The sequence below is a fragment of the Neomonachus schauinslandi genome, chromosome 4 (genome assembly GCF_002201575.2).
Source record: "Neomonachus schauinslandi chromosome 4, ASM220157v2, whole genome shotgun sequence".
In the NCBI taxonomy this organism is placed as follows: domain Eukaryota; kingdom Metazoa; phylum Chordata; class Mammalia; order Carnivora; family Phocidae; genus Neomonachus; species Neomonachus schauinslandi.
The window spans coordinates 139,878,415-139,906,111 of record NC_058406.1 but is presented as its reverse complement, the minus strand read 5'-3'; the positions used below and the strand labels follow the sequence as shown (position 1 = coordinate 139,906,111).

The 27,697-nt window shown below is 38.1% G+C and overlaps 1 protein-coding gene and 1 pseudogene across 3 annotated transcripts in view; one reads left to right on the top strand and one right to left on the bottom strand.

Moving 5' to 3' along the window:
• Positions 1–27,338, bottom strand: part of WWP1 (WW domain containing E3 ubiquitin protein ligase 1) — a 115,346-nt gene extending 88,008 nt beyond the window's left edge. Inside the window, exons 1-3 of one of the 3 annotated variants that reach the window (XM_021688666.2) lie at positions 27,093–27,338; positions 6,521–6,616; positions 2,143–2,161 (exon numbers count right to left, since the gene is read on the bottom strand). The gene's annotated coding sequence lies outside the window, so the exon portion shown is untranslated. Of the gene's footprint in view, positions 1–2,142; positions 2,162–6,520; positions 6,987–27,092 lie in introns of those variants that run through there. The other 2 variants (XM_021688665.2, XM_044914646.1) reach the window with 2 other exon arrangements.
• Positions 759–27,697, top strand: LOC110578854 (annotated as a pseudogene).

Sequence of the window (27,697 nt, the reverse complement as noted above, 5' to 3'; positions counted from 1 at the left end):
TTTGCAACGACGTGGATGGAACTGGAGGGTATTATGCTGAGCGAAATAAGTCAAACAGAGAAAGACATGTATCATATGACCTCGCTGATATGAGGAATTCTTAATCACAGGAAACAAACTGAGGGTTGCTGGAGTGGGGGGTGGGGTGGGAGGGATGGGGTGACTGGGTGATAGACACTGGGGAGGGTATGTGCTCTGGTATGCTCTGTGAATTGTGCAAGACTGTTGAATCTCAGATCTGTACCTCTGAAACAAATAATGCAATATATGTTAAGAAAAAAAAAAAGAAGAAGATAGCAGGAAGGGAAGAATGAAGGGGGGGAAATCGGAGGGGAGATGAACCATGAGAGATGATGGACTCTGAAAAACAAACTGAAGGTTCTAGAGGGGAGGGGGGTGGGAGGATGGGTTAGCCTGGTGATGGGTATTAAAGAGGGCACGTTTTGCATGGAGCACTGGGTGTTACGCACAAACAGTGAATCATGGAACACTACATCTAAAACTAATGATGTAATGTATGGTGATTAACATAACAATAAAAAAATTTAAAAAAAGAATGAAAGCAAAATACAGAAAAGAACATACTAGACAAATATAAAAAAAAAGAAAGCTGGGATTAGTGATAATAGCATGCAAACAGCATTATTAAGGAGAACAAAGAAAATGATACAAGGTGCAAATAAGTAAGTAGACCTAAAACTGTAAATTTGCATGCTTAAAAGAAAACACTCGCCAACATAGTGGCCTAAGCAAAAAAGATGGGGAAGACTATCTCCCAAACAGACTTCCTGGCTGAGGATGGTAGCACTGGTGGGGGAAGCATGTCTGTCCCCAAACCAGTAAGCTGGACTGATCTGGAAGATGTTTCAACCACGTGGCACAATAATGATGACAGCATGTATAAGGCACCTGCAACTGACCACTGCTCCACAGGCTGCCTGGCAACCTAGTATCAACCAGAGCCATCTTCCCAAATTGCTACTCTATGCTACTTCTCTAGGGAACACAACTTGTGATGTGACAGAAGTCTACATTAAGGAATTCTTTAGAGGATTAAATACCAGTGTAGTGCATTTACCATTTGAACCCAGCAAGCCAGAGAGGTTGAAAGGTTTTGATCCCATGGAGTTTGAGAGCCTGCCTTCCTTGCTCAGTACCCTGAGCCTCAATGAAGAGTCTCTGGTTAACAAAATTTCAATGGACACTCCTGATCAAGCTCAAGAGAGAGACAAGGATGCTCATTCTTTTGACTGAGCAAGAAATCGGGATTCTCACAAAACATCCAAACAGCCTGGATGACTACCTAGAAGAGGTGATGACAGCTTTGAAGGCAAACATCATAATCATTATGGAGGCCAGGATTGCTATGATGACTAACACAGCAGAGACTATGACTGAGGCTATGACTCCAGGATTAAACAGCAGCAGAAGTATATACGGTAGTGGGTACAATAGGGATGATGACTACAGAGGAAGTGGGACCACCGGGAAGACCAATATGATAGACATGATGTTTAGTTGAGGAGCTCCAAAGACAATTATTCTGGGGATGATTACATGTGATGACAGAGGTCCCTCTCAAAGAACCAAACTGAATCTAAAGCTTCAGAGTACTCCTAAGGAAGATGACTCCTTGGCTGGCACTTCCCAGTCGAGTCAAGCAGCTTCTATGTTTGGAGCAGCAAGGCCTATTGACCCAGTTATAAGAGAACAAGAAGTAGAAAAGCAGCTACAGAAGGAACAGGAGAAATCGCAGCATCAGCTAGATGAACCAGAACTAGAATGACAGCCTTAGAAGAAACACCCAAACTGGCAAAGTGAAAAAACTCAGAAACAAGAATGGTCAAGGACAGGAAGTTTCTCATCTCAAACTGGGACCTCAGCTGCATCAGACGTCAGAGCAGGATGCACAAAGGAGAGAAAGTGAGAAATCTGGAAAATGAAATACTCAGTATGGCAGAAGACTGCCACTCTCCAACTTCTAATCTTCCCAAACCTGATTAGCTGCTAAAGGTAATGCTGTCCCCTCCATTAGAAGTGGATGCTTGGGTGAAGTGAAGTGTTAATTCTTATGCTTGATTTCAGAGCTCAAACAGAACAGCAATCTCCTAGAAGGGAAGGGGGAAAGTAGCTCCAGCTCACCATCTCAGGAAGGATCAACCTGAAAAGATAAAAATAAACTAGATGAGGTGAGAGTGTCCAAAAAGTAGAAGCAGGAAGTCCAACATGGCCCAAGACATGAAGGGAACAAAGACAAATGGAAGGAGTCTGAAAGGAAACATGGCAAAAAGGATCAAAATTCCAAATATGGGGGCTCCTGGGTAGCTCAGTCGGTTAAGTGTCTTGATCTCATGGTCCTGAGTTTGAGCCCCACGTTGGGCTCCACATTAGGTTTGGAGCCTACTTAAAAAAAAAAAAAAAAAAGTCCAAATCTGCACCTGAGCCAAAGACACCTGAAGAAACCAGCCTGTAAGTTCAGTACTGTAAGTGTTCCACTCTCCCAGCTGATGGATAAGGTTAAAATGAGGGGGAAGATTATACAGAATAGACCTCCACATCCTGCACTTTTTCCTGCTCTCTAGCTACCCTGAAACATTCCTGAACAAATCGAATATCTATTCAAACAAGACAAAATATCCAGACAAACTCACCATCTCTTGGCAAGGGGAAAAAAGCCTCAAAGGACTTTTAGAACTACAGGAAGAAATTTACAAATTGGCATTGCTGTAGGTGATTTCAACACAGTCCAATTTTTCATAGGTCAAATAAACCAAAAAATAAAAACAAAATGATGAAAAAGCAGGACTTAACAAACATATATAGGTATAAGGTTCTATAACCTTATACCCAACTGTTAGAAAATAAACATTCTTCTCAAGCATAAATGAAGCATATAGAAAACCAATACATACTGGTACATAATGAAAATCTCACTGAATTTCAAAGAATATGTATAATGTTGTTCCTAGGTGCTGACCATATACAATTAAGTAAAAAAAAAAAAAAAAAACCAATAGGGAGCGCTTGGGTAGCTCAGTTGGTTAAGGGTCTGCCTTTGACCCACGTCATGATCCCAGGGTCCTGGGATTGAACCGTGCATTAGGCTCCCTGCTCAGCAGGGAGTCTGCTTTTCTGTCTCCCTCTGCCCCCCCCCCTCGTGTGCACACACGCTCACACTCTCTCTCGTAAATAAATAAATAAAATCTTAAAAAAATCAATAATGGAAGATGAATTTTAAAAACACAAATAGAAAAAAACTTCTAAATATTTCATGGGTCAGAAGAAACCATGCTGAAAAAATTTTTTAAAACTATTAAGAACTGAATGATATCAAAGCTACCATATAAAAATTTGTGGGATACAACAAAAGTTAACTTAGAGGCAAATCTATAGCCTTAAACACTTATACTAGGAAAAGAAGAAAGGCTGAAAATTAGTAAGTAAATAGGCCAATTTGTTAAGCTAGAAAGCAATCAACAGAGTAAACCCCAAAAAAGTACAAACAATAAAGAAAAGAAACTAATGAAGTAGAAGAAAGGTAACAGAAGTATTAACAAAGGGGAGGCTGGGTGGCTCAGTCAGTTGAGTATCGACTCTTGATTGCAGCTAGGGTTGTAATCTTGGGAGTCGTGGTATTGAGCCCTATGTTGGGCTCCGTGCTCAGCATAGAGTCTGCTTAGGTTTCTCTCTCTCCCTCTCCCTCTCCCCCTCCCCCCTACTTGCACACATGCTCATGCTCTCTCTCTGAAATAAATAAAATCTAAAAAAAAAAAAAAAAAAGGATTTAACAAAGTTAGAATTCTTAGAAAACACTAAAAAAATAAATGCCTGACAAGACTGACGAAGGGTAAATAAAACAAAACAAAATAGGAAGCCCCAAAAGAGATCAAGGTATGTAAGGACATCCTCAGGTAACAGATGTAACAATGCAGATCTGAGGAATAAGAGGGACAACTAAATAATACTGAAATTACCTATATGGAAAAACTAAATTGGATCCTCACATCATATACAAAATCAATTCAAGATGGATTAGTGATGTACATATGAAAGACAAACTTTAAAATTTTTAGAAGAAATTAGAGCAGAAAACTACTGATTTCTTAAACAAGCATACCAACCAAAAAAGAAAAGTGTGAATATTTTGACTATGTGGAAACCAAGAACTTCTGTCTATCATAAAACATAATAAAGCAAATTAAAAAGATAAGCTACAAACTGGAAGATATTTACAAAACACAAGCTGATTAAAGATTAGTATTTAAACTATATGAGAATGTCTATAAAAAACAGGATAAAAAAACACAAGTAGTCAAATGGGCAAAAAACTCGAACAGGAATTTTATAGAACAAGGAAACTTGTAAGGCCAATTAGTATATGAAAAGATGCAGAATCTCATTATTCATCAGTGAAATACAAGTTAAGACCACATGAGATGTTATTTTTAAACTTACTAGAAAAATAAACTCACTAGAATGATAAAAACTAGAAATGTTGACAGTACCAAATAATGGCCAAAAAAAAAAAAAAGTAAAGAAGGTGGTGGCTCCTACAGAATGCTACTAGGTGTTTAAATTGGTAAAATCCTCCTGGTAGGTGTTAAAATTGGTACAATTGCTGGAAAACAATTTGGCATTATCACATAAAGTTGAAATTTTGCACGTCCTTCAGTGAGCTTCTAGGTACACAGTATAGAAATTTTTGTACTTGTGCGCCAAATGTAAGCATACTTAAAAATAACAAAAAAAAGAAAAAAGAAAAATACTCAAATATCCACTGGTAGAAAAATGGTTAAATGAATTAGGCTAACTCACACAATGGAACATTATACAGCAGTGAGAATGAATGAACTATAGCTGTAGGCAACAACATGAATGGGTCTTAGAAACATAATAGTGAATGAAAAAAAAATATAAATGGAGTTCTGAGTACTAACATCTTCCTCTCACTCAGTCCCACCTCAAAGATTTAACATTCTACACTGAGGTCATCAAGAAATGTTTCCAACTCTTAAACACAAAGAAAGAAATGAGTTCTCTTGGCAGTTATCATGACCTCATCTTTTCCCATGCATTTCCTTTGAAAATACAATTCCATGATTGAGAAAGAAACACGGAGACGTTGTAGATCCTGAGTCTCAAATGCTTACACAGTCAACAAACAACTGAATGAAACCCACTGAAGAAATGCTGAGGTCCAAAGGGAAATTAGATGACAAACTGTCAGTCTTCCAAGAAGTACACTGTGAATCTAATCGAAACATTTCTGCACAAACTAAGAAAACTTAGTATGGAAATACTTCTGCTATATTTCCACACTCTGGATAAAGCATTTTATTTTGTATGTGGTGCAGCAATAACTACACAGTCCAGAAATAAGTCTCCAGCACTATTTTGTTATAAACTTGGATGTGCACACTGAAATTTTTCTATGTATTCTTTTATGATACTTGAATGTTTTCTTTGGAATGTATAAAGATTTGTAAAATAGGTTTTCCTCTATAATAAAATACCATTTGTGCAAAGTTTACAAAGGCTATAAACAATTATTAAACTCAAAACAAAAAAATACATTTGTGGTATTATAATTTTAAAAAGAGATAAAAAAATTCAGAATAGCAGTTACTTCAGGGGTTGGGGAAAGACAGGAACATGCAGTTACAGAGGTGCTCACAGGTAGCTCTTCAACTGTATTGGTACTGACCTAGTTCTTAAGTGGTTGGTTCCCAAATGTTTGTTTTTATTATTAACTTCCACATGTTACACATATTCTGGCATGTTCCAATTACAGAATTTTTAAAAATTTCAAGAATGCATGGAAGGCAAGGAAGTAGATAAAGTGCAGATCACTAATTCATCAAGTGTGATGGTAAGGGAGCATGTCTATAGCCTGTGCAGGAAAAATAGGAAAGGACAAAGCTTTCACACAGATGATGTGATCAGTCTTCCAAAAAAACCACAATTCTTCCTCTGAACAATGGATGAAGGATCTAAGGAAAGGTAAAGATATTAATTCATTTGGAGGTAGATTAAAAGAAAATTGAGGAACCTTATTAGTCAATTAGAAAGATAACTGATGATAATAAAGAAGATAAACAGGCACAGGATTTGTTATTTTGAGTACATGCTCCTGATAATCAGTAACTGCAAATTTAAACTGCAAAACACAACATAGTTCAAAAATGGTACCTTTTTGCCCTAAAAGGGAAGGAATAATGCAAATAAAATAATCAAATTCAACATACAATTAGTTCCCATACTTCATTTAATAACAAAGTTGTGTGACACTTAAAATACAATGTACTGCTATATATATTTTTTAATCTGGCATTATAATAACACTGTATGAGTAGGGAGGTACTATTCTCATCTTACAGATGAGGAAATTGTGCCTCAAAAGTGTTAAAAGTCTATAGTCTTATTTTTTATGACAATGTAGGTGTAGAGAGGTATAATTATCAATAAATGGAGTTTGTGCTAGATATAGTCTTAGTTAAAAAAGAAGTTGCTCATCACTTACTATGTACCAGGAACTGTGCTAGACACTGGGGATATAAAGATGAGTAAGACACGATTCCTTCTTTCAAGGAGCTCATAGTCTAGTGAGGAGACAAACCTGTAAACAAATAAATAGCTTTCAGTGTTACAGTTACTAAAACAGATGCAAAATGTAAAGTAGTACATCTGGGGCACACAAGAAAAAGTGGGTAATTCAAACTACAGAAATCAGGAAAGAGTTCACAGAAGATAACCAATCTTAGAATGAACTGTGTCTTGAAGTATAATTCTTTAAGAGAAAACTACAGAAAGCATGGAGCATTCAGAGAGCTATTGGAATGGCTGGAAAATGGAAGGTAAGGACAGTGACAAGTGAGAAGGCTAACAGGCTAACAGAGTATTCTAAATTGTAGAGGATTCTATGGAATAGTTTATATGGCATTCAAAATATAGCAGGCATGGTGGTTTATTGGGTTTTTTTTTTTAAAGATTTTATTTATTTATTTGAGAGAGAGAGAATGAGAGAGAGCAAGCGCACAAGTGGAGTGAGGGCCAAGAGGGAGAAGGAGACTCCCCACTGAGCAGGGAGCCCAACGTGGGACTCCAGGATCATGACCTGAGCCAAAGGCAGTCGCTTAACCAACTGAGCCACCCAGGCGCCCTAAGCATAGTGGTTTAAAGTTTATCATAAGGTAACTGATAGACACCAGTGGGTTTCAATAACAGAGAATCACATTCGAGAAGAGTAACTTTGGCAGGAGTGGGGTTAGATTTAAAATACTGAGTTTATCTGAACCAGAGCAGGTAGCATGAGGGAAAAAACTCAGGAAATATATAAGATCTTTGACTAGATGGTTTTGGGACAGCTGATGGTTAGAAAGGATTCTGAACAACTAAAATTTCCCACTTCACTCTCTGGGTGGATGAAGGTGCCACAACCAGGATAGGGAGCAGAAGAGGAGCAAATTGTGGGAGACAATACAGTACAAAGTTTAAGAGCCAACTCCTCAGTCATACTATTTTGATTTCATCTATCCTACCACTTAACAGCTGTGTGACCAACTATGGCAAAAGGAAAAAACAAAGTCTGAGTTTTAACAAACTTTTGAGCAAATTGGTTATTCATCCAAATGAATTTAGGTCATAAACTATGCCCACAGTTATATGTAAGCTGATTTTGTCCAGCTCAAGCCTTTAAAAATGCCACAGAATTGTATAAGTTATTCAACTGCAAAGAATAGAGAGTCCTGAATATAGATAATTAACTATGCTTCCAGTCTTCCAAGGTTATATATAGGCCTATTGAATCCCCACTTAGAAGATGTATCTTAATTGCCTGCTTACTTCAAGATGGCCTTTTTTTCTAAAGATTTTGTCAGAGAGAGAGAGAGCGAGAGAGCGTGCGTGCACGCACACACACAGCAGGGGGAGGGGCAGGCGGAGGGAAAGCAGGCTCCAGGCTGAGCAAGGAGCCAGATGAGGGACTGGATCCCAGGACCCCAGGATCATGACCTGAGCCCAAGGCAGATGTTTAACCGACTGAGCCACCCAGGCATCTCAAGATGGCTTTCTTAAGTAAAGAAGACTTCTACTTTCAGAAGCAATATTAAGAAAAAAGAACAACAAATCTGATCCATTTCGCATGCTATGCATAGGATCAAGGCTTGGAAAAGCCAGAAAACTACCATCACATATCTATCTGCCTGGATCAATTTCACACGTAACTGACTGCCTAGTCTGTAAAGTGGGCATGGCAAGGACACAAAAATGGTGGAAGACAAAAGTCCCAACTTCAATACCTAGTCTTGTTTTGAAGACAGTATTAATACATAGTAAACATTTCAGTAACAAGACAGGATGGTACATAGTCAGGTGCTAGAGATGTTTCATCTAATGAATGTGGAACTTGGAAGGTCAGAAAGCCCGCATTTAAGCAAAGCTATTTATCAACTGCACAAAATTTAAAACTCAATGAAAGTGGCCAATATATAGATGAAAAAAGCAGCTTCCCTGCCCCTAAAATATCCAAGACTTAGCAACTCTAAAGCAGAAAATAAGTATTTCATAAAAGCATAGACTACAAAATAAGGGACTTAATTTTAATAAATACAGGAATGTTACTTCCATATAGATATCATTTATAAAAAGGTATTGTTGGTCATTTCAATTCATTTATAAAATGGGACCGTTAACGAGAGGGTGACTAACTTACACTGATTTGCCAGGACTATCCACGTTTTAGTTCTGCTCCCACAGAAACCTCTCACTTCGGGGCACACCAGGGCATTTGGTAACCTTAGTAAACAATATAATGGCTCTGTGTGGGCAGCTTTTTTGATGTATCTCAAAGAGATTTTTCTTGTAGAATCCTGTTACAATAATAAAGCACAATCCTGTTAAATTTTGTATTTCGGGATGACCTAAATATTCAGAAAGGAAAAACCAACTTTACAGGGACTACAACTCATCAGCAGGCTTCAATATCACACCACTAGATCTACATGTTGGGGGAAAGGAAAAGGAAGGAGCAAGAAGTTTTCTCAATACCAGTGTCTTTTAGCCCTCAGAATGGTTTACTTTTACCAAACTCCAAATAATTACCACTGTGGTCTCCTAAGGATCCAAAGACGTTTCCAACTTCCTGAATAGCTTCTTTATACTCAGGCCCTGTTCTTCCCCACACCACACCATCATCCTTACTCTGATCTCTGCATGTATGCCAACAACTCCATGGCCTTGTATCCCAGTGGCCAATCTCATTCCACTGACCAGCAGGGCTGTCCCCAAAGCTCTACCACCACACGTTTCCTTTACAATCTGTCCACTTAACTCAGGGTCTCCAGTCTCTCCAGCTCTTCTCTGTCCTAACAGCACCTAGTGGCAATATAATCACTACTCTCTCTTTTCATAGCACTTCGCAGTTTCAAAATTTCACAAACATTTCTGTTTGGAAGAGAAGCTAGCTGACTTCTTAAAAAGTTGACTTGTCCACACTGACCTAAGTATCACTGATTGATCCTCTTAAATGCAAAACACAGGAACATCACCCTCCTGATAATTTACAAGTGCCACTGGGTAAAAAAAAAAACCAACAAACCCAAACCAAAAAAAACCCACTTTTAAACTCTGTCATTCCAGTGACTTATAAAGCACTTGCAGTATCTACCAGACAAAGGACAAAGAAAGATGGGCATCTACAGGTACTTTGTAACTTCTGACTATGGTTTGGTATCTATCTTAATCTAAAAATGCCTATCTAATCACAAGTTCTAATAAACTCACCTTTCCTCCATCCTTCTGTACTTTCAATTTTAAAGTTCGTTTTAGTGAACTATATTATGGCACTTCACAGAAGGAGCACAGGAAAATTTTTTTTAATGAAAAAAAATGTATGTATCTTCAAAATGCCAAATTTCCTAAATCACTATCTCCAACTCTTATTATTTATCTCCACTCAATTTCAGATTTTCAACCAGAGGAGGTAAATACATTAATTTTCCCAAACCTTTTGGTTCTGTTTTCACTCATCCTCCAATTTTTACCTCTACTTTCCCATCAACACAATCTAGACCCCTTTTGACTTTTTTCTTCAAGATATATCTTGTGTCTCCCGTTACATAAATTCACTCTCCCTATTTTTAAATCTCACTTTCTTGTGTACAGTGAGTTTATATTCAACTGTATCTTTTAAGTGTTATTCCTCTCAATTACACAGATAATCTGCTTTACCATAAACTGATCTGAAAATTTTCTTTTCATTAATGTTATCTACTGCCACTTCAAGCTAACAAGCAAAAATAAATAAAAATCTTAACACTGAAATGTATCATACACATCACAATTTTAATTTCCTGATAAGCACTGAATCTTTTTTTTTTTAATTTTTTTTTAACATTTTATTTATTTATTTGCGAGAGAGACAATGAGAGACAGAGAGCATGAGAGGGAGGAGGGTCAGAGGGAGAAGCAGACTCCCCGCCAAGCAGGGAGCCCGATTCGGGACTCGATCCTGGGACTCCAGGATCATGACCTGAGCCGAAGGCAGTCGCTTAACCAACTGAGCCACCCAGGTGCCCCAGCACTAAATCTTGATCCATCTGTAGATTCCCTTTTTATTGCCAATTTTAATCATTTCCAAACTATGTGAACTCCTTGCTCTCAAAATTATTCTATGACCAACCTAAACACTGGTTATATAGTTATTATAAACTTCTTTCCCTTCCTGAAATCAAAAACATTTGCACTATTATTGTATATCCTTACTGAGACAGTCAAAAGCCTTGCTGATTTTAACCTATGCCTCCTCAAATTACCATGGCACACACCCTAATGAACTGCTGCCCATTAAATTCCTACAATTTACTTCCTCATTGCTCTTCACATAAAGTTTACTCTATTGACAGAAAATCATGTCCAATAGTCAAGCTATTTAACTCAATTCTCTTTCTCATTCTAGTTAGTTCTAATCAAGTTACTTCTAGATTCTGGTTACTTCAAATTCCATCTACTTCCTTGCCTTCAAATCAGCCTGCATCGCACCCAGCAAGAGCCCAGTCACAGCACAAACATGATCACAGTAACTTCCTTTTCTTATCAAGGTGCTTGCCCTCAATTGATGAGAAATAGTTACAAAATAGTTACCTATCCAAAGCAAAACTAACCACCCATCCTTTCAAACAAATGTGTTTCATATAAACTTCAGCCAGCAAAACTTCTAGGGTCTGCTGGCCTATACAGAATGCAAAGTCCCTCCAAAAAAGGTACTAAATAATTAATAGAATTTGGACAGTAGACTAGAGGCTCAACTAGCAATAACGATGACACACCGAAATAAAGGCCAGTCAGGAGGATCAAATAGCAAAGATATTTATATTCTGAGCTGAAAGAAGCGCCAGGTTTGCTCTTTTCCAAGTCCGAGGTTAACAATTTTTTTAAAAAATTACACTTACTGCAAACTTAATACTCTAAATATCTAGTAACGTTTGAAGTTACAGGAAACACAAGTCAAGCCCTGTCAACAACTAAACTGTCACTTGTAGAAGCCTTTCAGTCTGTTTGGTGGTCCAATTATTTCTAATGAAGTGGGGGAAGTAATAAACTATTGAAAATAAGAACCTATCATTTACCAAAGTCTAGTTTGAATTTGGATTTGAATTTCTACTCCCATGTTTACTAAGAGGCAGCATAATAGTGGTTAAGAGTGCAAATTCTGCAGCCAGACTGCCGAGATGCAAATCCTGGCTCCACCTGACTACTACATTCAACTTTTGGCAAGCTTCTTTACCTCACAGTGCCTCAGTTTTTAAATCTATAAAACGAACTGATACGTACCTTATGAGTCAATACTGACAAAGCGCTAAGAAAAGTACCTAACACACAACAAACAAACTACATATTGGGCGTTTCTTTTAACAATTTTTCTGAATTAAGTCATTCAGCATATATATACCAGACACGTTTTCAGATGTGTTAAACAGTAGGAATACAAAAATCATCTGAGCTACACTCTCTGACCTCAGTGAGTTTATAATTTAGCACTGAAAACAGGCAAGGAAATCAGCAGCTTTAAGCTCATTGAAAGGGTTGTGCGGAGTACTACAGAAGTACAAAAGAGGAGCACGTAAATCAGATTTGGTGGGAAGAGGTGAAGAAATGTCAGGAAAGGATTCGGAGAGATGGTAACAGTAAGATAGGTAAAAAGAGAGAACTGTCCACTGGGCAATATGGATGTTAGCAACAGGCCCTTAGAAAAGGCAATTTTAATAGAGTGGTAGGGCCAAAAGCCAATGGCTTAAGAAACCACTGTTTAGATGTTTGACTGTAAAGGAAAAGACAGATACAAACTTAAAGGGAGGCATTCATAGGTTTGTTTTTAATGGAAGATAGAAGAGACTTGAATGTCTCTTCTGAAGCTGAAGTCATAGAAGAAATGATGATTACTAAGACAAGATCTCTGAGAAGGCAGGGTTAGTTGAGATTTAACAGAGCTATAGACATAAATAGCCCACACTGAGGCTAGACAGAGAAAAGAAATGGGTGAGAATGCAGATTATCTCTGTGTCTGAGAAGAAAGTTAAGGAGGTTTTACCTACCAACTTCCTCAATGAAGGAGGCAATCTTTGAGACACTGGGAATACAATGGTCAATAAAAATAGACAATATTACCTGTTTTAACAGCAATATGGCTAGGTAAGGAATTAGAGACAAAAAGAGCAGAGACTTGGGTCCAGGGGAGTAACAGTACCAATCCCCAGAGACATGTGAATTTTTTTCCACTTCATTTTTTTTTTAAGATTTTATTTATTTATTTGGCAGATAGAGACATAGCGAGAGAGGGAACACAAACAGGGGGAGTGGGAGAGGGAGAAGCAGGCTTCCCGCGGAGCAGGGAACCAGATGCGGGGCTCGATCCCAGGACCCCGGGATTATGACCCGAGCCGAAGGCAGACACTTAAGGACTGAGCCACCCAGGCGCCCCTTTTCCACTTCATTTTTAATAGTTCATGTTTAGAAGCAATGACACTAGTCCTACATCAGACTTCTTGCTTGGCAGGGAGCTTGATTCTCCCTCTGCCTGCCGCTCCCCTTGCTTGTGCTTGCGCGCTCTCTCTCTCTGACAAATAAGTAAATAAAATCGAAGCAATGACACTTATTGTTAGAGCCGTTTAGAGCATAGGTTCCAGAAGAGAAAAGGGAATACTCTAGCTACTATCAAACTACTCCTGGTTATTCAAATGCATCATGTATACATACACTCTTTGCCACCTTCATTCATTAAAATTCAGCTAGAGAAAATAAGATAATTGGTATTCCCCAGAAAAGCTCTTTACCCAAAGCTCACTAATGACATATTTCTAATCCACTACCAGTTTTCCCCAACCTGGCTGCATGTCAGAATCATCTGGGGAACTCTACTGGGGGCTTGAGGTGATTCTCACAGAAACATATGGGTACCGCCAACCCTGATCTACCTAATTTCTAATCACAATTCAGCTCAAGTGTCGTCTCTCCAATTTTTGACTAGTTAGCTACTACATGTTTCGTAGTACTGTAACCACGTTTATTTCTTTATCTCCCTTATTACACAGTAAATTTATTACAACTCATCTTTATAATTCTAGCCCCTAGCCTAGTGCTCAGCCCTTACTAAACATTCAACAAATGTATGTTCAATGAAGATTCTACAATTAATAAAACATTAACCCTGTAGAACTAGTTAGGGAGGTTAGATTAAAAAAAATACCCACTTGGCACAGAACTAAAACTTTAAAATACTATAAAGAAAATCCTGTAAGATCTTATAAACCACCTATACCCTCTCGCATCTTTGCCCTGATAATTCTGGGCACCAAGTCCATATCCACCTTACCAATGTGATTTCATTGCCACAGCCCACAATAATGGCACAATACAAAAATATCCAATACAAAAGTAAAGCATAAATGTTACCTAAAATGCTCATTTGACTTATTAAATACTTAAACATCCAAAAGTATATAAACAAGAGAAAGCTCAAGTTCCAAGTTTAAACTTGAAAACTTCTAGCCCTATTTTATTCAAAATAATTCAGAAGTCATATGCTAATGCCCAAATTATATATCAATTGGACTCTAAAAGTCTGGGGGGAAGATGGCTGCTTAGAACACAGTACAAATTTCCCCAAAGAAATGTTATAAATGGTGGTAAGATAACAAGATCAAGCTACAAAAGCCTACCAGACCCATAACAGCTGAACCACCTGTACTGTACAAGGAAACCTATTGTTCCACAGAGATGTTTCTGAGCTTCCACAAACACTTCTTTGTGTGCATATGCACTGTTATTGCAAAAATCAAAGCAAAATTCCAAAATAAATTTCTGACACTGAGAAAAAGTACTGAGAGCATTTTGCGTGGTGCCTGGCACACAGTAATTACTCAAAAAATTATAGCTATTTTTATCTAGAATCCTTGATTTCTACCTTTTGTGTTCCTCAAAATAGCTTTATTTTTCTCAAAGCATCTGCATTCTAGACTGTAAATTCCAAGAATGCAGGACAAATCTTCACCATTGTATCTACCCTGCCTACCAAAAAGCCCAGCGCACAGAGGTGTTTAATACTTGTTTGCTACTGAAGGTTAATTAGTATCAACTGAATCTCAAAAACAATTGAGTAACCCCAGGCTTGAAACCAAATAGCCTTATTTAGTTTTTAGATGGTTTTTTAAATGAACTGTATTTCTCGAATTGATTTTTTTCCCTTTATTATCATCAAAATGAAAAAAAAGTGTAAAAATTCATGTAGAATATATTCCTCTAAGAGTCACCAGCTTAGAAAACACTGCTCAAGGCAACAATCTCACTAAATGGCACAGTGAGACAGGGCATCTAAATTTCTCTGGGCTTTGGTAATCCTATTAAATGACAGAACATACTGAGATTTTCTAACTTACATATGCTTGTCTAAAAACACTGCATATTTCATGAAAACATAAAAGAGTAGCAATCATCCATAATCTTTGCACCAACCCAACCCACAACTGTTTTCATTTTTATAGGATTATTTTCCTCCAATAAGTTTCTTTTTTACAAAGTTGCAATCCAGGTATACAAATCATTTGTTTTCTACTCCCCACCCCCATTTACAGTAAGAACTGCCTATTACAAACTTGACTGAACCCTTGGCCAACATCAGAGAAAGCTTATAATTGTAAAAACAGTGGTAAAAAAGTGTTGCCACTTTTCTAGAAGGCCACAAGATGGGGATATTGCTCCATAAAATGCACCTTTAAAAATATATGAATACATTATACCAACTTCCCCAAAAATGAAATAAACAGTTTTCCTCTACTGGAAGTAAGGTATATAAAAAATGTTTGTACTTTGTTTACTAGAAAACATTAGTGAGGACAAAAACATATTCATGAAATTTAGCAGCAATTATTCTAATTAAGCTAAACAGTTAAGGTTCTTAAAAACAAAACAAAAACACAGGACTTTGTCACTATTCCTTTATCTTTTATCACACCAATCCTTCCTTCTCTCCTTGCTCCATTCTCTTCCTCCTTAGGTCATAATAAAAAAGTGAAACACATTTTTTGCTTATGCACTGACTAATTTTATTTTTCATAATTATTCTTAATTTGGGGAGATGATCCTTATTTTCCTGTTTTAGAAAAACTGACACTAAGATTTATTTACATCAACAAAGGAAAACTACACCAAAATGATATCAGTAATGAGAATGAGATAGCTTCTTCTCTAATTTGCTATAATTTCTGTTTCTCATAATATGCAATATGTTTACAATAGCAAAATACAATAGCATAATATGCAATATGTTTACAATAGCAAAATTCAAGCAAAACACTTTTGTGTTTGATAATTTTTCTTCCACTCCTTAGTGGATATCAGTAGAAAACAGGTTTCCCACTCCTGTGCTGCATTACTCAATTAACAAAATAAAATTCAAATAACACCGAGCATCTTAAAACTTAAGTTTCAAACTTACAGATTCAACTTACAGTAATAAAAAGAGCTGTGTAAACACTTCCTAAGCAGAACTCTAAAATGATGGAGTATGACTACCCAGGGCCAACTGCACTTACATGAGGTGTCTAAGTGACAAAGAAACAGCCAGTCTTAAACCTGGAATCTGAATCAGCTCTCTGACTCCAAAACTAGTAAGAATACCATGACCATCTATCGGATTCCTATTATTTAGCAGTCACATTACAAAAAAACCCCATCTCTGATATTTTCAATTACCCTTCAGAGTCAATTATTCCTACCAACAAATGAAAAAATTAGGTTTTAGGAATTTAAGTAAATTGCTGAGGGCCATAAAACCAGTGTAGTCAAGTTTTGACTTTCAGATCTCCTGGGCTCAAAGCCAATGCTCTTTTTACTATGTTTCACTACAAAAACAGAATATAAAAAACAAAATGCTAAGCTAAACCTATGCCTTAAACAGAGCATTTTGCTGTATCATTCAGACAGTACTATTCTCTTATATCACTTAAAGATTAAGCAACTTCATAGTAGGGTGGTTTGTGGGGTTTTTAGGATAGTCATTAAAAATGCTTTTCTGAAAATTGAGAAAGAACAAGTAATCTAAAAAAGATAATGTATAAAATGTAAACACGCTAACAATGAAAGAGGTAAGCTGTTGGGATCATGATTCATAAATTCTGGGAAAAACATCCACGGCACACAGCATTCTTACTTTTGCAAGGATCAAACTTAATGTAATTATATTATGTACAATCTCATATTTCAAAATGACACAAATATTTCCATAAATAATTGGTTGTTTGTTTCAAAGTATGATATTTTAATATCATAATACTTGCTTTCCAGACTTTTTTCCTTTGAATCCAGTAATGTTTTAACGTTTGGTATTCTTCAAATGCACAGTATCTGCTTGTCTAAAAACATTGAAACTCATGAAAGTTTGGAGTCAAGCTGAGAGGTGATTAAGAGACTTACTCAGGGACACAAAGTTTCTTTTTTTTTTTTTTTTAAAGATTTTATTTATTTGACAGAGAGAGACACAGTGAGAGTGGGAACACAAGCAGGGGGAGTGGGAGAGGGAGAAGGAGGCTTCCCACTGAGCAGGGAGTCTGATAAGGGGCTCGATCCCAGGACCCTGGAACCATGACCTGAGCCGAAGGCAGACGCTTAACGACCGAGCCACTCCGGTGCCCCGGACACAAAGCTTCTTAATGTCAGGCCAAACGCAGGCCTGCTAATGAGGCTAGCGCTCTTCTGCATTGCACTGCTCACTAGGATATCATGACCCAAAGTTAAGTTCATGCCAAAACATTTCCTGATTGTTTCTTAATACATGAAAGATTCTAATTTACTAGCATTTAAGTAGCCATGAAAATTTGCAAATTCTTCAATTCCAAAGTGCCAATTTCTAGTGTGAGAAGAGCATGTTGGAATCATGTAATATAAAGAACATCTTTTAGAGTCAGACAGACCTAGGTCCAAACTTCAACTCTACTATTTGTTTATATTTAACCTCTCTGAGTCTCAGTTTTCTTATCTGTAAAATGAGGATACAAAAATGAGTTTTGAGAAGGGGAAAGGAAGTGTTAACATTAACTCTAGGAAACTAGAATTGTTTCTAGAATCTGGAATATAGAAGGTGTGCAATGAGTATTCATTTCCTAACACTATCCCATCACCACCACCACTCTAGCCACACTCTCAATACTCTGAGGCGGAGAAACTCCAGTATTTTTCTACCATCCTTCCACAATTGTAGAGGACAGTAGTTAAGAAAGACAGTAGGTTAAGGAAGGCATTTCAGTCGCATGGCCATGCTGCAAAATGCTTTGTAGCAAAACCCCCCATATCTGCAGTAAGGATCAGATCAAAATAACATTTAAGCACTTGAGAATATAGTACTGTTAAATCTTTTGTTATAAATACACAATTTCAGGTTTTTAAAGCTACTCGAGTAAGTGATACACAATGTTAGTTTACTATTTAAAAATACTCTTCCTAAGAATTTAAGCAGGCTGCTAAATATAAACTTTCACCAGATATCCTCACTCTTAAAAGTATCAGAATCCAAAATACACAGAAACTGTCCAAAATGAGAAAATCAACTAAACAGCTAAAACTTTACTCCTAGAATAATGTAATTCTTCTCAAGTTTAAAATATGGTAAAAATACAGGACCTGTCATTTATCCACAAATCCAAAACCCAGAAAGCTATAAAAACGTAGTTACTTCGTAACTCATTTGGTGGCAAAACCAAACTGACCTGGACTCATTTAACAGCAAAATCTGACTGATGTGTGGCTTTTTATTGCTGTACTTATCCATACTGTAACATCTGCCGAAGACAGTCCAGGGTGCTGCCATAGATTTCTTTGGGGTTTTACCTAACATCATATATGGAGTGCTTTACCTTTCTAAATTAAAAAAGAAAAAATAAATTCTGAAACACATCTGACATCAACAAGGTATTATGAACATATCCCAGTGAATATTCACTTAATTTTAAGTGCCAGGTATAAGTCACACAACAAATCTATCAATTAGGTATTTCTACTCCTTTACATATGAATACCTAGTTTACATATGATAAAATTAGGGCTTAATCCAAGGTTATTTTGACCAAGATCACTTAGCTAATAAAGAAGCGTGAGAATTCAAATCTAGGTAGATCTTACTTTAAGGCCTAAGCAATTAAAAAGCCAACATTTTAGAGGAAAATTAAATCACAAAGAAAGTTTAAATAAGTTATTATTACCAAAACTTTTAACTTAGAACAATGAAATTCCTGAGTATAATGTGCACTCTCCATCCTGGGTATTCAAATCTAAACACTGACACCATATTTCACAGCTCATAGGACAGAGAGAGATGAGTTTATTGTTTTTCTCCTCAAAGCACTAGCCACAAAGTCAGTGAAAACAAACACAAAAGCAATACTCAAACAAATGCCAACTAATCCTTTCCACTCAAATTTATAAAGAATCATGGATCTGGCATGTTTTTGTTTTTTTTTACCATTTTTACCAAAGTGTACTAAACACAATATAAATATGGTTGACATAAGCATAGGTCAAGTTTTTCCAGGAACAGCCCAAACATAAAGATTTGTTCCACTCTCAGATATGGTCACAGGACTGAGAAAGGTTTAAGTGACACAGACCCAGGCTGTCAACATCACTGCTCTAAGCAAAAGTTAGAGAAAATAAGCATCAACTTTTTTTCCTGATTGATCGATTTAAACTTTAAATCTTTTCTCATATTGTTTTTCATAAGTCAATGCCCTTAAACTAAGCAACAGCTTTTTCCCAAAAGAGACAGATTATGGCCCCCATCCAATCTACTTCCTACCCAAAGGACCAAATTCTAAAGTAGATACACTTCAATCAGAATCTCTATTTTGAGTAGGTTATTTAGCTAAGTGAAAAGCAATCAGATTATCTGATAATCACAATATCTAATTTAACTGTTTCAGTAGACATATTTTTAAGAAGAAATATCTTTACTCAAAAGAATTTGAGGGGAAATTTTCTTGAACAAGGAAGCCTGATGGATGCCTCTTGCAGGGTTACTTCTCCTGCCTACTCCTTATATAATCACCCTGTATCAGGTTTCTATAGTTTGTCTGGATCAAGGCCTTGGCAATTATCTTAAGCCTCTTTAAACATCTGAAGGGTTCAGATGTTAAGCTCCCTTTGTTTACATTATACATGTGTGTTTACAGAACACCGTAGCTTAAAAAAAGGACTCGGAGAACACCAGAACCCCAAATTACTGATTCAGTTTCCACCAGCAGTTCTCAAAGCAGTATGTATAAAATCATCTAAGATATTTGTTAAAAATGAAGATTCCTGAGCTCCACTATCAAGGACTATACCATAGTTCTTGAATTTTCAGGCATCTTGCTGTAATAAATATCCCAGATGACTGTGATGCAGAGGCTGCACAATGACAGACTGTTCTATACTGTAATTCATCTAATGATGGTGTTAACAATTTCTAGTTCCCAAACTGCACATCCAAACCATTACCAGCTGACAGACTGCCAGCCATGTTGAGTCAGTATCCTTCTCATATTCATTCCTAACCTTTTGGCACCTATTTTTTAAGTTAAGAGTAGAGATTAGACATGCAGCTCTGATTATGCCAAAGCTAAGCTACAACTCTCTTTGAGTTGAAATGAGTGGCTCACAGAAAAAGTGGATTACTTGTTTGAATTTTAACTTATTAATAATAATGAAGAGCTGTAAAAATAATTTAAGAGCTGCTTATGTCCCAGGGACCAGCCTTCCTGCTTTACAAACATTATTTCAATTAATCCTTACAAAAATCCAGTAAGAAAAATATTCTCCACATTTTACAGAAGAAACTGAAGCAACACTGTATTAAGCAGCATTGACAGAAGTCAGCTCTGCCTGACTTTAAAGCTACAGCTCTTAACACATGCCAGGATGCCTTTAATTCTTGAACTTTTAGAGTGCAGTGATCTAGTTTATTGCTTCTATGGTAAAGTATGTCTTGATTTATACAGAACACACTCATTTAACTAGTTCTCCTCCCCACACTAAGCACAAAAAGTAGTACAACTTGGCAAGCAGGGGCTAATATACAACCAGAGTATCCTACTTCAAGTCAGGACTCAACAGTTTGCTTCCACCCATTCTATTTAATCATAATTATGGGTATACTAGACAGCTATCAAAAGAACTCATTTTCCTTAAATAAAAAAAGCTATCACAGCTACAATCTGTTAATCCTAGTATATTTTTAAACTACCCTGTAACTACCGTGTAACTTAGGGCAGGGAAGAGTCATAAAGAAACACCTTAAGGTAATTCTATCTGTCCCCTTCTTCGTGCCCTAGCCTTTCCTATTTATATAAATCCTGTTTCTCAGTACATTCAATTACCAAACTCCTCCCCACAACAGCCAACATACTATTTTCAGAAATTTGCAAAGACATTTGCACTAGAATGCAGGGGTTCATTTCTCAGTATTTATGAAATACTTCAAATCTACCTAAATTCTTTAAATGAAATACAGATTTATTATTCCACTCAGAAGCTATAATGTAATAATAATGTAACATTCATCTTCTTCATTCCAGTTAGCCATAACATTACACAGTAGATAACTTGAAAACAACAACAACACTACTGAGACTAAGATAAACTGATAAAGGTAAGCGACGAAGATAAAGTGAGAGAAACCCAGCTAAAGAATTAATCTACCTGTTCCTGGTAAGGATAAGCATTACCTTATGCCTTACATTTCCCTAAGGAGAGAGAAGTTACATCCCATTCTCCACAAGGAAAGAGCATTCTCTCCACTATGACTCCTCTCCAAGGAAGAGTGGCTCATCCTAACCTTTTTCTAAAACACTGCAAACAGAAAATAGTATTGGTGAGGCACCAGGTTGCTCAAGGCTTGTCAAGGCCAGAGTGACTGGCCAAGGAGCTTGGCTACCCTAAATGTCATAAACAAAAGGGCAAGGGGGATGGGCCTCTGTCCACCCATAGTCCACTCTACATAGAGTGCTGACTGGGACATCTGTCTCATCCAATTTGTGAGACTTGGGTAAATCACTGCTTCCAAGCAGCCTGGGCTCTGGGTCCTGCATTTTTTTAGACCCCACTGCCATTAAGTAGAGCAAGTCAATCCTGCCCCATTATGGTAGCATACAGGGTGAAACCCCAGAGGTCCAAAATTTTCTTTTCTACCCGACAGTGCCAGTTACTTCCATCTATATAATAAGCCAAATATGCTATTATTTGCATTTCAGACTCCACTTTCCCTCTGACAGACCTAGACTCAAAGTACCAAAAGTACTAGGCAGCTTAAATCTCAGCTTCATAAAAGGTTTTCCAGGTGCCCCATTTTGGTATAATATAGCTGTTTGGCTTAATCTTGGGATTCACATACTTGTCTAGTCCATTTCCCTTAAATCTGGGATGGACCTGTGAATTGCTTTAACCAACAGAATGTGGCAAAAAATGATGCTATGCCTTAAGAAGGCCTGGTTGCTTCTTCTTTGCACTGTTGTGAGTCCTAAGCCACTATGTTAAAGCCAGCAACACTGCTGGAAAGGCCACTTAGGAGGCAAGGCTGTGAAAACTATAAGAAATATGAAGAAAGAGAAAGAAAAAGAGAGTAAGACAAACAGAGAAGACCAGCTCCCAGCTGAACTGCAGCTGAATGTAGCCTTTAGAGTGACCACCGGCAAACCCAATCTGCTCAAATGAGTCCAGGCTAAGAGAGCAAAACTATAAGCAAATAAGATAGCTGTTTTAAGTCACTTAGTTTTAGGGTTGTTACATAGCAATAAATGACCAAAACAATGTTTACCTGGTTCCTTGTGTTTTTGCATAATTTGTTCAAAACCCAGAGAAAAGGAGAGATGTAATTAATTATAACCCCAAACATTGATACAATCTCAGAGGATAGTCTTATGCCCTTCTTAATGTTAGTGACCCTACCAAACTCTGAGTTCCAAGAGGACAGGCTTCATGTTTGTCTTCTCAGCACTGTACCCCAGCACCCAGCACAATACCTGGCATGTAATAGGTACAGCAGGCTGTATGAACAAACAATAGGTTTAAGGAATGTCAAGACAAATGTTAGTCTTCCTTGTAACTTAGGAGTTATCTGGCATATAGTTTTACATAATATGTTCCAAAAGTTGTCTAATCATGTGTATCTGAAGTGTATACTAAGAGTTTTCTAATGGCAAATCATTTTTTTTAATGATAAAGCTTTTTATGTAAAAGAAAAAATCATGAAATATCATGATATATACTTTCGGATATCACGTCCTGATTTATATGCTCCAAAAACACAAATTTCCATAGACTAAGCTTATATAACAGGAGAACAAACTTCACCTGTAAAAGCAGCTGAATTAAAAGTCAACACATTTTCAGAAGGAAATTAATACCTACATTTCACCAATGTACTTTTTCAGATAAGAAATCAACATCTGCTCTTTCCTTGACAGGAGGATACCTATTTTGTGATAAATGCTTACAAATTTCAAAATTACCCAGCAACAGCCACTGTAATGAGGTTACCATTTTAACAAAAAGGAAGAATTAGACAAGTTCAGATCTATACAGTAAAAAGGTTTAACAGAGATTCCAAACAGGTAAATTCAAACTCCTTATATATCACCTTCAGTTAAATTTCCATTGTAAATGAAGAGTTAGCAAAAAAAAAAAGAAAAGAAAAGAAAAAAAAATTACTGACCTAGGAACAAAAATATGGGTTTTTAGTTCTAGATCTAATTTTAGCCACTTACTAGTCATATACTTGGAAATTTTTTTCCAACTTCCTTGAGCATCAGTGCATTCATCTAAAAAACAATGATTATCTCCTGACACACCTACTATTCAGCTGTCCTGAGAATCAAATGATAAAGTCTATACAGCCACTGTGGAAAAATGTCAAATACTATACAAATATAAGATGATACTCTTCTTAATGTCAGCAAAGGGTAGAAAAATCATATGTGTATGTGCTTTTGCTGGACATTTTTCCTCCATTAAGTATTAGCAACTAGTTCCTTCAACACTACTATAAAGACCAATTTATTGGTTTTTCCAATACTTGTTATTACATCACATTTTTATAGAAAGAGTAAAAAAGACCCCAGTCTTCCTAATAATTATGGAATCAAAGTTTCTAGAGCTATAAAAGATACTAAATAATAACTTGCTCAGGCTCCCTACTAGGAAGATAATCTTATAGGTGGAGAAAAGTCAATTATTTACTAATCAAATTATGCTTTAACCATACTGGGGAGAGTTAGCTCCTTAATCTAATGAAGAAATGCAGTGACTAGGACCCTGAACTTCATTTCTTTTGTAAACTTTCCATTTTTACTAGATAAGGCTTCATGAATGAAGTGAAAGGATTATTCTTAAGTAAGGCATACATGAATATAGAAAATAGAATAAAGATAAAAATTCTTAAGGTTTCTTATTTCACTTCTCCCCCTCCCCCCAAACCCAAACTAAGATACAAAGAAAATAAAAAAGTAAATGATTGGTCTGTTATTGCTATCTGCTCTCCATACACCCAATTCATGTCTCCTCTCACCAGCTCTCCTGCACATGGAAAACAAGAAGGGTACAGAAAGTTCAATGAAAATCAAAGACCCAACAATCACAAAATGTTAAAAACGGAAAGGAACCTCCAGGATCATCAGTCTTACTGATGAGGTCACCTAAAGTCAATAACTATATGCAACTGATGGTAAATCCTGCATCTTCTTACAAAAAAGAAAGCAATCATTGTCAATCAGCTGATTCCACTTTACCCACTTGCTAACTGAAATACTTAAGGCAAATCATTTAACTTCTTGGGCTACTTTGTTATATAATAGCAAATAACGAACCATAGTCAAAATTCTTTGTAAAACTGTACACCACAACACAAATGTAAAGAGATACTGTATCTAAGTGTATGTAAGATATGTCTCTACAGTAGGGATTATCAGCAAATGGAAGAATTGGGAGATTCTATTGTTTTAAAAAGCCTCCAGTAATTCTGAGAGCTGCTCCTAGCCCAAGCCACTGACCCACGGGTTGATGAGGGAGCTTCAGTTGAGTTCATGGATTTCCCTAAAATTATATCCAGAAAGCACAGGTGCATATGGAAATTCTCCAGGCCAGATTTTTTTAAGTTTCACAAAGGATCGGTAATCACCAAAGGGTTAAGAACTAGGCTCCCTGCTCAGTGGAGAGTCTGCTTCTCCCTCTCTCTCTGCCTACTTGTGCTCTCTCTCTGTCAAATAAATAAATAAAATCTTAAAAAAAAAAAAAGAACTACTGCTGTAAAGTAACATACATCTGCCGAAGATAAAGCTTCCACAGATACTGCTCAAAATGGTACCATTATTTTCCCAATCTGGATCAGAATCTTAGTTATTTTTACTTTCTTCATTTTCTCTCTCATCATCAAATTCCTTTCATTCAACTTCCTTCCTCCTTTCCATTCCTAATATTACAGCCATAGTTCAGACCCTCATCACTTATGACCACAGCAATCAAGAGGTCTTTCTACCTCTGGATTTCTACTTACACGACACATTGCTGCCAAATTAATCCTCTGAAAACAAAAGATTGATAATTTCATTCACTTTCATTCACAACTCAAAAATCATCTGTAAAACCCCCAACACCTATTAAATCTAAGGTCATTAGCCTTGCATTAAAAGCAATCATAAACTGGTTCAAACTTTTACTTCAAGTTTTATCACCCTTTATGTTTGTACAAATACTTTGTTTCATCCGGATATAACACTTGCCTCTCCCCAAATGTATGAACTCTGCGCTCTAATCTCTTAGTCCCTTTTCTCTGCTTGCATTACCTTTCTCAGCTTATCAAAAGTCATAGTCATCCTTAAAAACAAAAGTTTCAGAGGCCAGAAGCTCTATGAATTAACCCTTCTTACCTCACCTTGCCAAATAAGATGTGAGTTCTACCCCTTCTGAATTTGAATTCTATATGAAACTTAACTATGTATTAAAAGATAAATGAAGCATTTGTGTATAGTCCTACCTGCCTAACTATTCTGGGAAGGCAGAAACTGCTGTAATCCTTTATATTCCCCCAAATACCTCGCACAATCATGCAGTAGATGCCTAATAATTGTGCAAGGAAGTAAGAGATATTTCAGCCTTCGTAGGGTAAACAGCAAAGATTACTATATCTCTTTGAAGGCAGAGAACTTATTTGCAACAACCTCTATGATGCCAGGCTTCCAAAAAACATAACCCTTACTTACTGCTTTTTAAGTCCTGGTATTGGATGTCTTATATTTTGCATTTTAAGGGAAGAACTATTTGAAAACCTTAATAAGCTACATACCAATAACTATTCTACATACTTTACACTTCTCAATCTGAGTAGCTCCCAACACTTGGCTACTAAGTTTTCAGTTTAAAAAATACTATTTTGAAAAGTGATAATTTGCAGTCACAGCTAATTATCTACTTTATGGCCAAAAACAAGTCACATGAATAAAGTAATGCCTTTATTTTTTTAAAAGGTGCATTTTGCTTGTATAGTACACAGAGCCTTATGAGACAGGTAAAGTGGATTTATACCTAAGGATGAATTCTTGCAGAAACCCACATACATTGTACACCAGGCACTTCGGGTAAAAACACCAAAGGGGGGGAAAAGCTAACTTTGGACATTATTCTTTCCCACTATCACCAGTAGCTTTTTAAAGCAGAAACTCAAATCTTTTTGCACATTAGCCTACACGAAAAAATAAAAACTTACCAAGCAGAAAAAAAAAAAGCCACATCAAGCTCCTGGAAAATATTTTATCCCGGAAGGGTAAGAATGTCAAAATAACAGACACTCGTCTTTGGTAAGGAAGGCTTCATATAATTACAGGAGCATAGGACGCTCAACTCCAAAAGATGGAGTAAAGAAAGGACTGATCATTTAAAGGTTGTAAAAACAATGGACAAATACAAAATTAAAACATTTTTTTTTAAGATGAAAGGAGAAGGTCCAGGTCACAGATGAGATAAGGACTACTAAAAACTGCAAGGTCACTGGGACCTACCAGGTCACAAAGGTGGAGGTGGGGGTTGTGTTGGGGGGGGGAACTGCAGAGTCAGTGAAGAACCGGGAGTGATAAGAACACCTCAGAAAAAGACGTTCTAAGGCTGGAGTCCTTGGTTTGGGACGACGAAATTGCGGTGAATGTCAGAGCACGGGCAGTAAGTCCATACACTGGTGTTTTTTGGAGAGGTGTTAGGGAAAGGAAGAGAAGGTAGACGGAACGCGAAGAGAAGGCTAAGGAAGCCTGAGAACCGCGGCTGCAGAGTCACGGAAACACTTCGCTCCAGTATCATTAGCTCGGGCCTGTGCCAGGGCCAACTCGGGGCAAGACCCGTGACCCCACCCCAGAAAACTCCCGGCCCCTGGACTGGAGAAGGCAGCCAGGGCGGCGCGGACCGTCCCCGACGGCCCCCTGAGAGGGTCCCGCCCGGGGCTGACCGTGCCCGGCTACCGACACCGCCGCGAAGCTCTGGGCCCGCGCCCCCGCCCCACCCGCGCCCCCAGCCCCCAGCCGCGGCGTCCTTACCCGGCGCAAAGCTGTCGGCTCCCGGCGGTCGGGCGGCCACAGCAGCAGCGCCTCCTCCAGTGGCGGGCGCCCTCACCCTTCCGCGCCCAAGATCGCCATCTCGCAGCAGGCGCGGCGGCGGCGGCAGCGGCAGCAGCAGCAGCCACCCAGGCGTCGGCCCCGGCAGCCCAGGCCGCCTGCAGCCACTTGGAACCCGCTTGCCGCGCTCGGCGACACCCGACCCTCCCCCCACCCCCACCCCGGCCACGCGCCACCCCCAGCAGACCCCACACCTCCCTCCTCAGGAGCGCGCCGCGTGCTCCCGTCGCCGGCGCCGCGCCGCGAGCGCGCGCCTCCCCGCCAGCCCCGCACCGCACGCTGCGCCGCGGCCGCCTAAAACCAACTCCGGACCCGGAATCCGGCTTCCCGCGAGCATGCGCAGCGAGGGCGCCCCGATGATGCTTTTGGAAAACTCCGCTCCTCCGGGTCTTCGGAGCGGTCGAGGAGAGGTGGAGGGCCAGCCAATGGGAGATGGGGGCGTGGCCCGAACCTGTGGAAGGGGCGGGGCCGCCGCTGAGATTTGGAAAGAGGCTTTCCTAAGCAGGAGGTGGGTGGTGCTGACTTGA